This window comes from Pteropus alecto, unplaced genomic scaffold (assembly GCF_000325575.1).
Source record: "Pteropus alecto unplaced genomic scaffold, ASM32557v1 scaffold223, whole genome shotgun sequence".
NCBI lineage: Eukaryota > Metazoa > Chordata > Mammalia > Chiroptera > Pteropodidae > Pteropus > Pteropus alecto.
The window spans coordinates 2,786,703-2,801,812 of record NW_006434441.1 but is presented as its reverse complement, the minus strand read 5'-3'; the positions used below and the strand labels follow the sequence as shown (position 1 = coordinate 2,801,812).

At 51.4% G+C, this 15,110-nt stretch overlaps 1 protein-coding gene across 1 annotated transcript in view; it reads left to right on the top strand.

Annotated features, from left to right (window-relative positions):
* The window catches only part of ACOXL (acyl-CoA oxidase like), a 201,364-nt gene that overhangs the window by 12,393 nt on the left and 173,861 nt on the right, over window positions 1-15,110 (top strand). The window lies entirely within an intron of this gene.

Sequence of the window (15,110 nt, the reverse complement as noted above, 5' to 3'; positions counted from 1 at the left end):
TGGGGTGCCATCCATCTGTGGCCCAGATGTGAGACACTGACCATACTGGGAGGAATACGGCAATGTGGCAGCAGAGCCACAAAGGATGACCCGAGAGAATGAGTGGTCAGGACAAGCATGTTTGCTGGAAAAGCAGCAAAGAGCTGTGTGTGTAGTGAGGCTGGCATGTCTTGGTGAGTCCTCTGGGGAGCTCCAATGCTCACGGGGCCGTTTGGGGTGTGGCATCAATACTGTAGGGCAAGTGGTGAGGCCAGACTTCCAGAGGCCACCTGCCCCCCCACCCCCATATATTGGTTTGGTAAGAGCAGCCCTAGGAGAAAGCTCTGGAAGGCCCCCTAGCCCTCAGGGCTCAGCAGAGTTCTCTGGGCCCGCTCCATCTGTTTGCCCGAGGGAAAAACTGATTTAAGCTCCATTGAGCTAGTGAAGTGGGAAGAAAATTAAGAATCCCAGGAATACACCTGACGTTTCTATTAACAAGGAATAACCTTCATCTGTCCAGCTCTGGGCTGATAGCTCGCAGTCTTCTGAATAGCAGGAACACCCTTCCTCACTCACACCTGCCAGGTCTGTCCCTTCATAGGAAGCCTGTTTGACACCAGCTTCCCTGTGTGGTGCCCTTCCTGCCAGTGGGTAGAGCTGTGATGCTGAAAATAACTCAGTGCTGGGCCATGACATGACACCTGCCATGTGCACTGCCCTCTGCGCCTGGGTTTCGGTGGCTCTCGAAGGGGACTGGTGGATGTGCAGTTCTGAGGTCCCTCGAGAGGGGTGGCTCAACCAGTGCCCTTAGCTGAGTTGGCAGAGGGGTGAACGAGGCCCCAGAAGAAGCCTGTGCTGCAGGCAGGGCAGGTGTCACAGTGCTGACGAAACCGACCTCGTGTTTGAGTCTGAAATAGGGGCCGTTTCAGCCATTTTCAGGACTCCAGAAAGAGGTGGAAGGAGAGCTGCCAGATGAACCTGGGATGGGCTATAGGGAAGATGGAACAAACCTGGTCCAGGGTCATAAGAAACCGTGACAGCAGCCTGTGGGGTCCCTGTGAGGAGAGTGTGGGGGACATACAAACATATGCTGGTCAGAGGCTGGGCAGGTGATGCTGTGTGTGGACGTCATGTACCTGCAGCCCTGTTAGCTTGTCCAGGCTGGTGGCAGAGTCTTATTGGGCAGGCGTGGGATGTGTGCATAGTGTGGGGACTTGTAGGAAAGGGCTGATGTTAAATGTCACCAGACCTGGAGTGGGGGTGGTGTAGGGAGCAGAGAGAGAACGAATGACTTTAAAAAGATGCCCCTTATCCATTCTCCTGCTGACCCCGGAGGGCCTTGGAGGGCCACTTTGGGTCAGTTCCTTGTTGGGCGTCGGACATACATACTTCATCTCCGGCAATGTACAGGCCTGCTTGTGACCACAGGCGCTGAAGCCAGAGACCCTGGGCCCCAGTCTCAGCCAGACGTGCCAGCCGTGGGGCCATAGATAGCTCTCTTTGTCTCAGTTTCTTCGTTTGTGAAACAGGCCTTCAATGGTGAAGCACCAGTGAGGAGATGTGTGCCGTGCTGGCACTGGGTAAATGCTTGGTGGCCCGGAGCTCTTGCTGATGTGATGGCTGCCGCTGCTGTCGCCGTGCCTGGGGAGTTAGGAGTTGGCTGTGGGAAAGGGCCAAATGGGCTTTTCCACGAAACACAGGACTGGAACCCTGGCTTCCAGGTGGCAAGTGGGTCTGATGCATTTGCAGAGGCCCCGGTGTCCTTCCGATTCCCGGGTATCTGAAACAAAGCACAGTGGCCCCAGATGGCAGCTGCTTGCTTGAGATGTAGGTCTGCCAGGTCCCGGGACACCCCTGGCAGAGCTGGTGGGGCTGGGCCCTGCGTGGTTGGCCTGACGGACAGCGACCCCAGCCTTTGCCCTCGTCACCAGCATCTGGGCAGCTCATCGCTTACGGCTCCAACACATGACAGATGTTTTCTGGGCTGAAACCTGAGCTGGGCCCGCTCGTCTGCTCTCACAGATCCCTTCCCTGGTGTGCATATTCCTTTTGCATTAGGAAACTGTCACCTCGGCTCCCCATGGTGACATCCGCTCAAGGCTGAGCGTGCCGGGCCCTTTTAAACTTTGCCCAGATGTCTTGCTTTTCGTGGTTACCTCTCATTTCCACAGCACTTCTTAGAACTTTCAGATTTTCTCTTAAAGCCTTGCCATAACAGCCGTCCTCTAATTCGTGTCCAAAATGCCGTGCCAAATTAAATGATTAGCAGGAACAAAAGGACGGAAACTAAGATGTTTGGCAGGGGTGGTAGGTGGGGGTGGGGGGAGGCTGGGCGATCTTTTCAGGAGGAGGAAGGAGACTGGGGAAAGTCACCGGGAGTCTGGAGGCCCAAGGAGAGGGAGGCCCTTTCCTCCCACCCAGAACGATGGGTTTTCCATCTCCCTTTCTCTCTGTTGTCCGATCTTGGGCATTGTCCTTCATGTTGGCTGTGTATGTGCATGGTCGCTCACTGAGCTGTGAGTAGGCCCTGTGGTCACTCATTTGCAGGTGGAAACCAGGCACCGTGATACATGGGGACACACCGCAGGGTCTGTGTGGTGGATACAAGGAGGACTGTCCCTGCAGGCACGTGGCGTGTGGGAGGCAGACATGCTCACTATCTAGTCCTGGACTCAGGCATTGTGGGGATGAAGTCCGCCCAGCAGGCTGCCAAGGGCAGTTTCTGCTTCTCTCATTCTCGGAGTGAGGTGACCAGCTGGCTCTTCCTTGCCTCACCAGCTTTTGCCACTCTACTATGTGCCGGGTGAGGTCTTGGTGGTGAGGATAGGCTCAAATCCCCTCTGGGCTTGGACGGTTGGCCAGGGTGGCATGGGAGACAGTGGGGAGGGTCGTTGGGCCTGCTGGGCCATGGAATGCCCTGCAGAGGACATATGCTGGAGAAGGTGGTGAGTCTCATGACAGTTCCACCAAGCAAGGCCACCACTCCCGGCTTCAACCAGGGCAGGGAGGAGACCTCACGATGATGGCCCCTAGGGACAGGCTACACGTCTGCTGCTGTTGCTGTGAGTGCTATGACACTGTGGAGCGGACCTGGGCTTAATTTTAATTTCTCTGGACAAAAAAAATTAGCCATCTCATGGAAACACTGAAAATACTGTTATAAGCAGATAATATTTATTGAGCCCTTACTGTGAGTCATGCCTGTAATAAGTGCTTTGTAAGTGCTAAATTGTTCCCACTGGTATGCCCATGTATATGACACATGGGGAAACCGAGGCATGAGGCGGTAAAGGAATGTACCTGAGGTGGGCACTGAGCATGCAGTGTTGGACAGCCCTGGTAAGGGTGTGGATGCCTATGCTGCGTGGACAGGCTGCCATGCCAATTGTGTTGGAAGACACAGTAGTGCAAGCTGGGATGGGCAGCCTATGCAGCATGGGGCACGAGTGGCAGTGGGGGTGCTGGGCATGTGCAGAGCTAAGGAGTTACCTGGTTACAGCTCGAGTCGTGGAAGGCTGTGAGCTGGCCACTGAGCCTAGGGTTAGGATGCGCCTCCCACGGGCGAGGGGAAGGTGCCATGTGGTGTGATTCAGGTGACATGAGTGGAATCGATATGCATGGAGACAGATAGGTGTGTGCCTGCTCCAGACTCCACAGTGAGGCTACTCAGAGCTCGGACTCTGGAACCAGCTTTCTGGATTGACATCCCACATGTGTCTGGCCTGGGCAAGGCCCTGAACCTTTGTGTGCCTCTAAAAATGATAACAGTACTTCCTCCCAGAGTGGTAGGAGGCCCAAGTGAGTCGATAATGCAGGGGGCTTAGACCAGTGCCTGCGTGTGTTGAACCATCAGCACACGTAGGCCGTCAGCATTGTTACAGGGATGTGGGTGCTTAAATGATCAAGTTTAGGCATACCGGTGGTTAGTATGACACGTGAAGTAGCAAGGGTCACAGAGGATCATGCTCACCTCTTGATGGTACTGGCTTCTTGGAGCTGAGGGGAGAATGATGAGACCGAGTCTGGATGCAGCTGAAAAGTGGCTGTGGGCAGGGCCAGCCATGCGTGCGGGATGGGGCTGTGGGGTCTGTGCCATGAGGTGACTTCCCAGGCTTCCGTGAAGGACACATGGTCTTGAGAGAAAAGTAGAGAGATGGAAAGACCATCCTTGAGCCGTAAAAGGTTGCAGTACGGAAGGCCGCGGCAGCTTTCCCCATCTCCTGGGGCTGGGGGAGGGCAAAGGAGGAAACTGGTTTCGGAGGGACACTTAGAACTTGTGACAGACACAGGGCCTTTCTGACAGGGAGTTTGCTGGGCATGAGAACGGTCTAGGGAAGGTGGTCAAGTCCACTTTTTCAAGACAGTCTGTCCTCTCTGTGGACCTTTCTGAGACCTTTGACTGAAAGGGTTCATGGAGAATTAGAACGATACAGAGGAGCTGGGCTATCTGAGCCTCCCTCTGAGTCAGAGGTGGCGCTTTAAACCATGGGGCATAGCAGTGCTGTAATGCGGGCCTGCGTGGTGCTGGGGGAGGCTGCGTGTCCCTGCAGCCCTCTGTCTTGCCTTGAGCTTCCCCTTCACCCGGGCTCTGACACGCCCCCAGTGATGTCCCTGATATCACTGTTTCGACCCTGGTGTTTGGCTCCTGCATTGGGCTTTGCAGTGCTAGGTCTGTGCGCTCTGGTCACTGGCCAGTGTGGGGGACGGCCGGGGTGGGGGATGGCCAGCTCATGTTAGAGCGTGACATTCTATTGGCCTTGATAAACCACGAACCTTTTCCCTGAGTTGAAGCTTGCTCAGTCCCCTTAAATTAATAGCTTCAATTTCTGTGGCTACTATGAGAAAACTATCAGGGTTTTGTCCATTTAATTCTTGCTAGGAGGTCACCTACTTTTATTTTCTTCTAGAATAATTTTATGTCCATCGCTTCTTCTTGTCACTTAGATTGATCTCATTTTTATTATTATTAACGGAACATTTAAGGAGTAAAGATCATGCTTTTTTATTTAGTTTCAGTGCAGGGTCTAGGAGAACACTAAATATTGTGGAAGTGTTTTTACTCTTCTATCCACACATCTATCCATCCGTGTGTCTGTCCGTCCATTCGTCCATCCATCAATCCATCTATCCATTCATCTACCCACTGACTCATCCCACTATAAAGACTGAATGTAGGCTGACTAGATCATGTATGATTTAGTAGTTAATGAAAAGCTGTGGAATGTTCTAGAGAACAATAGTCACCTACCTGATGGACGCCGTATTTTAGGGACCCCTCCAGGCAGAAGTGTGTAAGGAGAGACCAGAGTTATCCATCGCCCTCCTGAGCCTGGCCCTCTTCCAGGGGAAGGCTCAAAAAGGAGCGTCTCAGTGGGTCTTGTGCACCCGAGGGTTCAGCGTGGGGACTGGATGGCATGGTATTGGGTAGAAACCAGCACTCCGATAAAGAGCTCCACGAGGCCTCTGCCCCAGACTATGGGCGAAATGGAGGGTACAGCGAGGGAAGGTATGGGCCTCCTAGAGTACTGTCTTGAAAAGTTGACGGATGTTTATTCTGTTGACACTTCTGTGCCATGGCCAGTCTTCTGTTCTCATGCAGGTCACTCGTCCTGTGTTGGTTGCATGAGAGTCTTTTACACATTGTGTGTGCTTCGAGGAAGCAGGTTCAGACTCCTCCTGGAGTGGATAGTGGATGTTATTCTTTCTTTAGTGTCCTGTCTGTCTGTCTGTCTGTCTCTCATACACACACACACACACACACACACACACACACACACACACACACATAACTGGGGAGCAAAGCAACAGGATTTGCTCGAAGGGTGGGCAAATCAGATGGGGTTCTGGCCTGGACTGTTCTTGGAGGGGCCATCTGTGAACTATACACATAGTTTCCAGTTTTCTGGTGCAGAGACTTCCTGGGGTTGACCACCAGAGGGTAGCAAATACCAGTGATGACTCACAGAACATTTTTCCTTCACAGGTAACATACTTTTGTATGTAAGGCGTGCTGGGGATTTTGTTGTTCTCATCGGTTTAGCTCCTTACCAGCTATGAGTGTCGATTTTACAAAGTGGCCAATCCAAGAGCTGGCATCATTGGCTGGGTGACTGTCTGGTTCAAGACCAGGACTGTGACTGGGATGTGGCATATCATGACCACTCTTCAGTATGTAATCTGACTCACAAATATCTTAAACACACCTGTTTGCAGCATTTTGGGTGGGTATGAAATGATTAAATATTTTTTTGTGTGGTGTTTTCATGGCAGTTATTTATGTTTTCAACAACTGCAATTCAAACATTTATTTTTTAAGAGATACATTTGCTTCCTTTTCCTCCAAAGACCAAAGAGCTAATGATCCAGTTGGATTACAGAGAATCATTTGAAATGGAGATTTCGTATGACCTGACTATTGAAAAAATCTCCAGTTTGATTTACCTCGATTCCTAAGCACGCGTTGAATGCTTTCCTTGAAGGAGACACTGGGTAGTAAGCAGGCCCAGCCCTCCTGGGGCCCATGGTGTGTCTGGTGGCTGAGCAGCTACAGTGTTGGGAGGCAGTCTGGGTGGAGAAGCCTCTGGGCTCGTGCTGGCGGGAGGGGCAGCAGTGGTGTTGAGGACACTTCACAGCAAGGGAGGCATGGAGATTTCATGGTTGGAAGGGACCTGAGCGAGCAGATTCCAGTGCACGTCTTTCACAGAAACGTTTCTAACGAGGCCTAACAAGCCTCGCTGGCGGAAGGCCCTGGGAGCCGGCATCCAGCTCTTCCCCATCAGGGTTGCATTTGCAGGTGGACGACTGAGAACACGCGGGGTGCAGAGCTGCTGTATGCGGTGGGAGGGGCGAGTCTTGATGTGGCCCAGGAATGTTAGAAGTCTGGGATTGTGATGGTGTTTCTAGGAACACAGCTCCCTTCGACTAAGGTGTCAGAGGCTGAGCAAGCCTGGTGGGGAGCCTCAGTCTCCTCACGTCCTGGGTTGTGGCAGTCGCAGCTGTGAGGGAGGTGGTGCTGCTGTGGCTAGTGTGACTTTCAGGTTGCTGTGGGCCCGGGTCCTGCTTGGTGGGCCTACCTTCATCGGCTCTAGCAGCCGGCTCACCTGGGCCAGGTAGAAAGGCTGCCAGGTTGCAGCTGTGAGGAGCCTCATCGCCTCAGCAGCTCTGTTGACGCTCCAGGGAGTATCGTCATTGCCACCTAGAAGGTCAGAGATGGGTGATTAATGGCTGTCCTTAGGAACTGTCCCATACGAAACCTGATACTGCATGTAGTATGGCTGCTTGTACAGCTCCTGTCCCCTTCTTTGCTCCACATTTCCTTCCTCCGTTCTGCTATCCCTGTGGACGAACCCATCCTTCCGCAGTCTGCACAGACAGCATCTGCAGCAGCTCAGGCTGCAGCACACACATGACTGACACGTCCCAAGTGCGTCCCTGCACGAGGGGCCCAAGTGTTGCACACACGTCGCTCTGAGTCGGCCCAGCAGCCCTGGGAGGCGGGCGCTGTCACGACCCCCATTTCAAGGTGAGAAAATTGATACATAGCAGAGGTAACAGCCCTCACGGGGTGTCCTGCGGCTTGCACGTGGCCTCTTGCCAGGCCCTGATCCTGACCCTGACCCTGACCCTGACCCGCATGCGGGGACTGCCTTCGCCCTTCTCCGGGGAGCGGGCCTCTGTGGTGCATGGCGCCTGCTCACTGGCACGCCTACCACCTTGGCGCACACTTGTGTTTGCTTTGGTTAACCAGACCAAACCAAAGCAAAGCAAACCAACGATTAAAAAAATCTGTTGTCTGCATATAAAAACGTGGAGATTCCACCCAAACTGGGATTTGGCAGATGCCAAGTGTTTAGCTTCTGGGCCAGGATCCAGGCTTCCTTCCCAGCCATGACTGGGGCCCGATTTCTTTAATTGTGGCACTGCCAGCTTTGCCTGATGGCCTTGTGTCACTGTGGTCCTGAGCACCCATGTGCCGGGAGCCGGATGGGGAGGGGAGGTGGGCTGCTCTGGCCTTTGCATGTACTTTTTTTTTTTTTTGTGGGGAAAAGGTCCGTTTATAATGAACATTATTGATTGTGTTCAACCTTGAGCTCAGTCCAATGGAATGATTTTGAACACCTATGCCTACCACAACGAAGTTTAATAAGCCAAAAAAGTTCAGACTTCCTTAGGTAAATTAAAGATAGCAAACTGGGTTGTTTAAATTGGTCTCCACATAGCCCTTATAGGGACTGAGAAGCAAAGTGATGGTCGGTGGAATGTTTGTATATTATACCTCTCCTATTTATCAACTCCAGACATTTCTACGTCTCTGCTACGAGAGGTGGGGGATCTAGTTCACTGATATGACACCTCACCTCTGTTCCTTCTCTCAGTTTTTCCCCTCACAATTTTCGATTTTTATATTATTTTTAATTCTCCCAGGATGGCCACAGTTTCTATAAACATTCTTAAACCTCCATTTCTTATCCAAACAACCCTATTTCTTGACCTCTTTCCATCTGCTCCCCACCTCTGTTGGTAGGACCACTGACTTTTATATTACCAAGGCTGAAGCTTTTACATTTTATTCTGTAACCATAATCTAACTCGTGGACTTCAGGTAATAGCTAGGGCTCTGAAGCACTGTTCTCTGTGGAGCCATGTTGTATATGAGGGACTGTGATTTCTCTCTACAGGTCCAATGTTGTGACACCTTTAGAATTTGAAGAACAATATTCTTAGCATTGAGGTCAAATGGACTCACTTCTTACACTCTATAAATTACCCCAAAATCATGTCACATTTTTGTTTGCTTGGTATTTAAGTCACTGTGTTTTGGTAGGCTTTTCGGGTTCTCCTAGAGTTTCTGACTGCCTTTTTTTTTTTCTTTTTGGTACAGAAACATATGTCTTCATCACCATGTCACCATATCAGTAACATCTTCCAGCTTCTTGTCCATTTTGCCTGTTGTGTGGAACCCATCTCATAACTCTCCCTGTAGCTCTCATGGAGCCCACACTGATTTTTTATTTTAACTTGATCTATAACAATATATCGGTTTCTAAGCCTGATGTACAGTGATCATCATCTAAATGTCTCTTTCAGTGGATTTCCGGGAGTGGTTCAGCTTTTTCTTATATTCCCCCTTGTCTTTTTGCTTGGTTTCCCTCTGGAAGGGGTAGGAGTGGTCATATTTGGATTCTTTCTATGAAGTAGGCTGTATTTTGCCCTCACATTTGATCAATAGTTGAGCTGAGACTTCTAAGTTGGAATCATCCTCCTTCAAACTTTAAGATGTTGCTCTGTTGTCTTCCAGCATCAAGTTTGCTAGTGGAAAGTCTCATAGCTCCCTGTGTGAGACCTGCACTTCATCTCCGGGAGCCATCTGTCTAGGTTTGTGGAAATTTCTCAATAACGTGTCTGAGTTTTTTTTTATCCTGCATGGCACTTAGTAGGCTCTTTCAGTTCAAAAACTGGTATCTCTCTTGATTCTGGGGATTTTTTTTCCTACTAGTTTTTTTGATAATTCTGTTTTCCCCATTTTTTCATGTTTTCTCAGATCTCTAATTATTTGGAGGTTGGAATTTTTGTCTTGATAGCTGTTTTTGACTTTCCCCCCATATTTCTATACAGGATTTGCTGGACATTTTTCTGATTACACATTTTTTATTCATACAATTATTTTTAATTTTCAAGAGCTCTCTCTCTCATCTATCCTTTCTATCGGGATATGTTTTTCTTTTTTGGATGCAGTTGCTTCTGTAATTTTTCTGTAGGTATCCACTGGAGATTGCTTTTCAGAATTGTTTCCCTGAGTTATCTATTTATGCTCCAGGGTCAGTTCAGGTTAATTAGAGGGATAGAGAGGATTGGGGGCAGAGGGACTGAAACCAGCAATTATAGTCAATGTGAGATTAGTGGAACTATGAGCAGGATCAGACCAAGGGCCACCAGGGTGAGAGGTTGTGGTGCTGTCTACCAGCTGAGCAAGCTGACAGGTGAGCCAGTGCCATAACACAAGAGGACTCATGAGCCATGTAGTCTGCGAAGGAAGGATTACATGTGAGATAAGGACATGATCAGGTTTGCATTTTAGACAGACTGTCATGCAGGTGGGTAGAGGATAGAGGGGTGAAGCACTGGCAACTGGGATGATGATAATGGTCCAAGGAAGACATGAGACGTGGCTGGTATGGAAGGGGTGGAGAGAGAGTATGGTGCCTATGCAGGAGACAGAATGGAGAGCATGCTGGGGCTGATGGGATGTCCGAGACCAAGCATGATGGCAGGTGTGGCTTTGCTGACTGTGTGGCTTGTGCTCATCCAAGGCGTTAAGTGGGGGGCACCTCTTCTGCTTCCATCAATAGCGATTTTCCTTGAAAGAGGCAGATGCTTCCTCTGCCTTCACTCACTTACCCAGCTTGCTGAGAAGTTCGACAGTGAGATCTGGGGCTCCCCTGGACCTCCTTCTTTCTCCTTCCTTAAGGAGCAGGTATAAAGAGGGCCCATGGAAGGCTCCTCCTCACAGGGAGGCCTCCTTGTCCAGTGCAGCAGGACTGCCTGGGCAGCTGTGTCTAAGGCTGGATGGGGTATTAGCAAGCTACTTCCTCTAGCCTGACTTGCATCAGTAAGAAAGGTAATATTTTGGCCCATGTTTGCTGTTCCTTGGTTTACTTCTCAATTTGTATAGAAGCCAGGTGGGGGTGCCTCAGAAACCCTAATGCAGGGATCATGGAAGGAGGGAATGTTGTTCATATTTGAAATGTTTGTGCTGCTACATCCCAGTGAGAAGCACAGTCCCCTGTCCCTGTAGGAAAAGGGGCCTTACTTCATTGCTACACAGTTAGGGGTGATGGGACGGGAAGAGATGTGGAATCCTGCCTATATTATGGGAAATTCCCTCAAGGTCAGACTTGACTTGAGTTTGGAGAGGTGGCTAGAATAAGAGAAGGTAAATTGAGGAACAGGCACTTCCTGCTTGCAAGGTGGGCCCTGGGAAGGGAGGGCTTCTGTAGAACCACCTTTATTTGCTGGTCAGAAAACTCAGGGGCAAGTAGGTCTTGCCCAGGGTCCCCAATTTCTGAGGCTGGTCATTGGGAATGTCAGCTTCAAGATGTAGGACCTGTTGTCCACTCTGGACTTAGAATAGGGTCTGGCACTTAGCTGAACACTTGATGAATGAGTGAGTGGGTGGGTGGATGAATGGATGGATGATGGATGGATAGATGGATAGATGGATGCATGTATGCATGACTAGAAGGATGGATGAGTAGACAGATGGATACAGTGATGAAGGAAAGGCTTCTTTGGTAGAGAAAAAAATCAATCTAGATCACAGCTCTGTGGAGATCAGATGTGGGTCATTCTGTGGCATTTTAAATGTATTAAGGGCACTAGAAACCTGATCTTAATCTTTAAAAAAAAATAAAAGCAAACATTCTCCATCTCTCACATGTGTATCCACATTTTGTTTTAGCCCCCAGCAGGGTATTTTCAGCCCAGGCAGGTGTGTATTGGGGCAGAGCCTATTTTAATTCCTGCAGGGCTCACTTGCTCCCTGGCTCATGCTTGCAGATTGCTCATGGGTGAGCCTCTTGGGTATGACGACACTGTCGGGGTGACTCAGTGCTATTCTGGGAGGATGACTTGTGGGTCCGGGATAGTTTCAATCTCTGAAGACAGCTGTATAACAGGATTAAAGCTTCAGTGAGCAGCCTTGGCCCCAAACTGTGGGGGAGCTGGGTTAGGGAAATTCTTTCTGGGTAAGGGGTGATGTCACACTCCGGCAGTATAGAACTGGCTGCAGCTCCCCAAACAGGCCTCACCACCTCACCACCTCCAGGCTCTGCACAGACCGTTCCTGTGCCCATGGTCCTCCGACCCCCAAGGCCTTGCCCCGTCTTGTAGCCACCCTCCCTGCACTTGGCTCTCCCAGCCTAGGTGATAATGGTGGGCTGCTTCTCCTTTGCCCGTTAGACTGTCAGCTGCCAGAAGGCAGGGGTGCCCACACTTCTAGGGGCATGGGAGGTCCTCAGTAAGTGAGTGTTAACTGATTCGGCCCATGGACACACTGGCACCTCCCTCTCTCCAGGTCCTGGAGGAGGGAGGGGCTGGCGGTGCTGACCGCCCATGGCTTGGGTATGTGACATGTGTGCACTTTCTCCCCCCGGGCTTGCAGCAGCTCTGTTGTGGCCCCAGCTTTATGGACGGGGAAGACAGAAGCTTGTGAGCTGAGGTGGCTTGGCAGAGGCAACGCACGTGGGCCGGAACACAGAGGGTCCCCACTGAACAACTCTTGCCAAAGACCCTGTATTTAGAGGATGCACTGGAGAGGAGTGCTGGACACAGGGCCTCAAAGTGCAGCAGCTTACATTTCTGGAAACTTCCATGCCTCTTGTTTGGGTAATCTCTAATCTCTGAGCCAACCTGGCCTGTGTGACATCATGAGGATTAAATCTTCTGTCTCCAGGTTGTGTGGTGGCCCTGGACTCAAACTTGACTTTTGTCCCCAGGGGGGTCACAGGCCAGGTCTTCAGGGTGACAGTGTTAGCGCCAGAGTGGCCCCACTGGGTTGTGTTTATTAACTTTCACCCGGTGAGAATGATGTAGTAAGTAGACTTTTAAAAAACATTTGCATATCTCATTTCTTTGTCTAATTAGTGCATGAGAGCGATGTCCCAGTTTTTATGCTTGAATAAATGATCGTCGTGGTGTAAGGCGCTAGGGGCTGGTTCAGCCTAGCACTTCCCCTTTCTCGTGTTCGGCATCTCATCCAAGTTTTGTTTCAATCCAGGCTCCAGATTTTTCCTTTAAAAGAACCTATCTTGTTAGCCAAATGATACCTTCTACTGCTGTGAAATAGCTCTTAAGTTCACAGGACCTTTGTCAGTGCTGCAGCCGCCTCTGAGCCGCAAATCACGAGATGCTTAACACACAGTCTGCTCTCGCCTAGACTCTATTTTTAAAGCCCATAGGATTTTTAAAAGGGAGGAGCGGCGCTAGTTTACGTATGGCTGTTCCTCCGACATGACCCCACCTTTCCACATGACCTTACAAACCCTCTGGCGTCCTCTGTACAAATGGACTAAGGGTGCGGCGGTTCGGTGGGCTTTGGAGGGTGCACAGAGGTGGAAGTCCCTGCCCCTGTGGGGTTTTCGGCCCTGAAAGAGCAGAGTGGAGACTTGGGAGGGCTCTGGGCTGGAGCTGTGTCCTGGGAGCATGCTGAAGCTTGCGGCCAGCCGAGGCTGACTGGCTGCTGAGCTGCCGCTGGAAGCCAGCGTGGTGTGGCCTGCCGGGAGGTGTGCAGAGGACACAGTGCATTTGGAGTGGTGTACTTTTCGGAATGCAGGAGTGGGTAGCTCCCCTCAGGGCCCAGAGTGTTGCTGGTTTTGGGGCTTGCTTTTTAAATAGGGACCCAGACAAATGGAGCCAGTCTGGAGGGACTGCCCAGGATGTGAGGGTTCTGACATGATGCCCTGCGAGGCCTTGCTGGAGCGCTCAGGGCACTTAGCAGGGGAAGAGCAGCTCTGGTGGTGGAGAGGCATGGCAGCCACCTTGCCGTGACCTGGGCTGCTGGGGGCAGTCTGGAGGATGGTTTGGACTAGGCGGAGGGCGGCCTTTCTTGCCTTGCTGTACAGTCTACATTTTGTTCTTTTGACAAACAGGGCACCACTGCTGGTGTCTAAGGAAGGGAGGGGACAGTGAGATCCAGTTTGGGGTCCCAGGAAGGAAGCACCAGAGGAGGCACAGGTTTGGGGAGGGGAGGGGGGCGTGAGTTTGCAGGAGCATTAGGCAGTGTGGAGGCTCTGGGGTCTTTGGAGGGAGCTGGAGAGTGGGTGGCATGGTGCCCGAAGAGGGACTCTGTAATTTGAAGGCTAAGCTGAAGGGCATGATGGGGAGTGTAAGACAGGGGTCAGAAAAGCAGGAAGAAAGCTGGACAATCGTGACTTCATGGAAGCCGAGAGGAGAAGAATTTTAAAAAGGGCGTGTGGCAGCATCCTACTGCAGTTGCCGCCGCCCTGTGTCGCGTGGTGCTTGCTTGCTATGTGCCAGGCATGGTGCTGAGCGCCCCTACACAGTGGTCCCCTCAGTTCTTGCAGGAGTCCCTGGGAAGGCAGCGACAGTGACAAGTGAGGGCTGGATGACCAGAGCATTAGTTTGCTCGGGAGACAGATGGCGCTTCGCGTGAGCAAGCTGGTCCGAGCCCCACCTCTGTGTGCATGAGCTGTGTGAACTTATGCAAGGTCCCCGCTTCCCGTCCTCCTAACAAAATATAGTGGCCCCATCTCCGAGGGTGTTAACAGGACTCGAGGATGCTCTGCTGTAAGCAAAGCCCTCACGTGGTGCCCTCCGTGCGGAACCTCTCCAAGGACTGCAGCGTGGTTGTGCTGTTTCCCAGTGCCACTCAGCTGGTCAGCGGTAGAGTGGAGACTTGAACCCAGATCTGAGAACATGGCCTGTGCTTGTGCCTTCAACTGTAGGAGCTGATGTGAGATCAGAGTTTGCATGCCTATTCAGAGACGGGGTGACCGGAGCATGTCTGAGCCTAGAGGGGAGTGAGGATGTAGAAAGGCAGAGATTAACGCTGCTGAGGAGGGGGTAGCTGCTGGGAAGGTCATGGGAGATATATGACATGACCTTTAAACACAGGCAAAGGTGACCTGAAACCAAATCAGGGACGGGAGGGACAGAGAGCACCAAGGGAGGAGGGGACATAGGCAGCTTCAAGCCAGGGGCATGTCTCAGCATCTGGCAGGTGATTTCTCCTCTCTCCGGATTTCAGAGGGGGTCAAGGTCTGTGAAGTGGGAGCTGAGGTTTGCGTGGAATCTTCGGGAGCTGAGGCTCAGGCTCCACAGTCATCGAAGGTGGCAGGGTGGGAGAGAGAGAGATGAGGAAAGAGGGGTCTCGGAGAGACCACTGAAGACCCATGGGCTGTGGGGTCTACTGTGCCTCTGGCAGTGCCCAGAAGCGTGATGCTGTAGTTGCTCCTGGGCCACAGTGGGGAGGAGGGTGGCTGGACTGGCCCAAATTTGGGAAGTCACTGACCGGGTCATGAACCCCAGCTCTAGAGTCAGGCAGTTCCCCAAGGAGCCCTGGTTCCTTTCACTGAAGGTGGTTGTAGAAACCAAGATTGGGGTGCTAAGTGCTT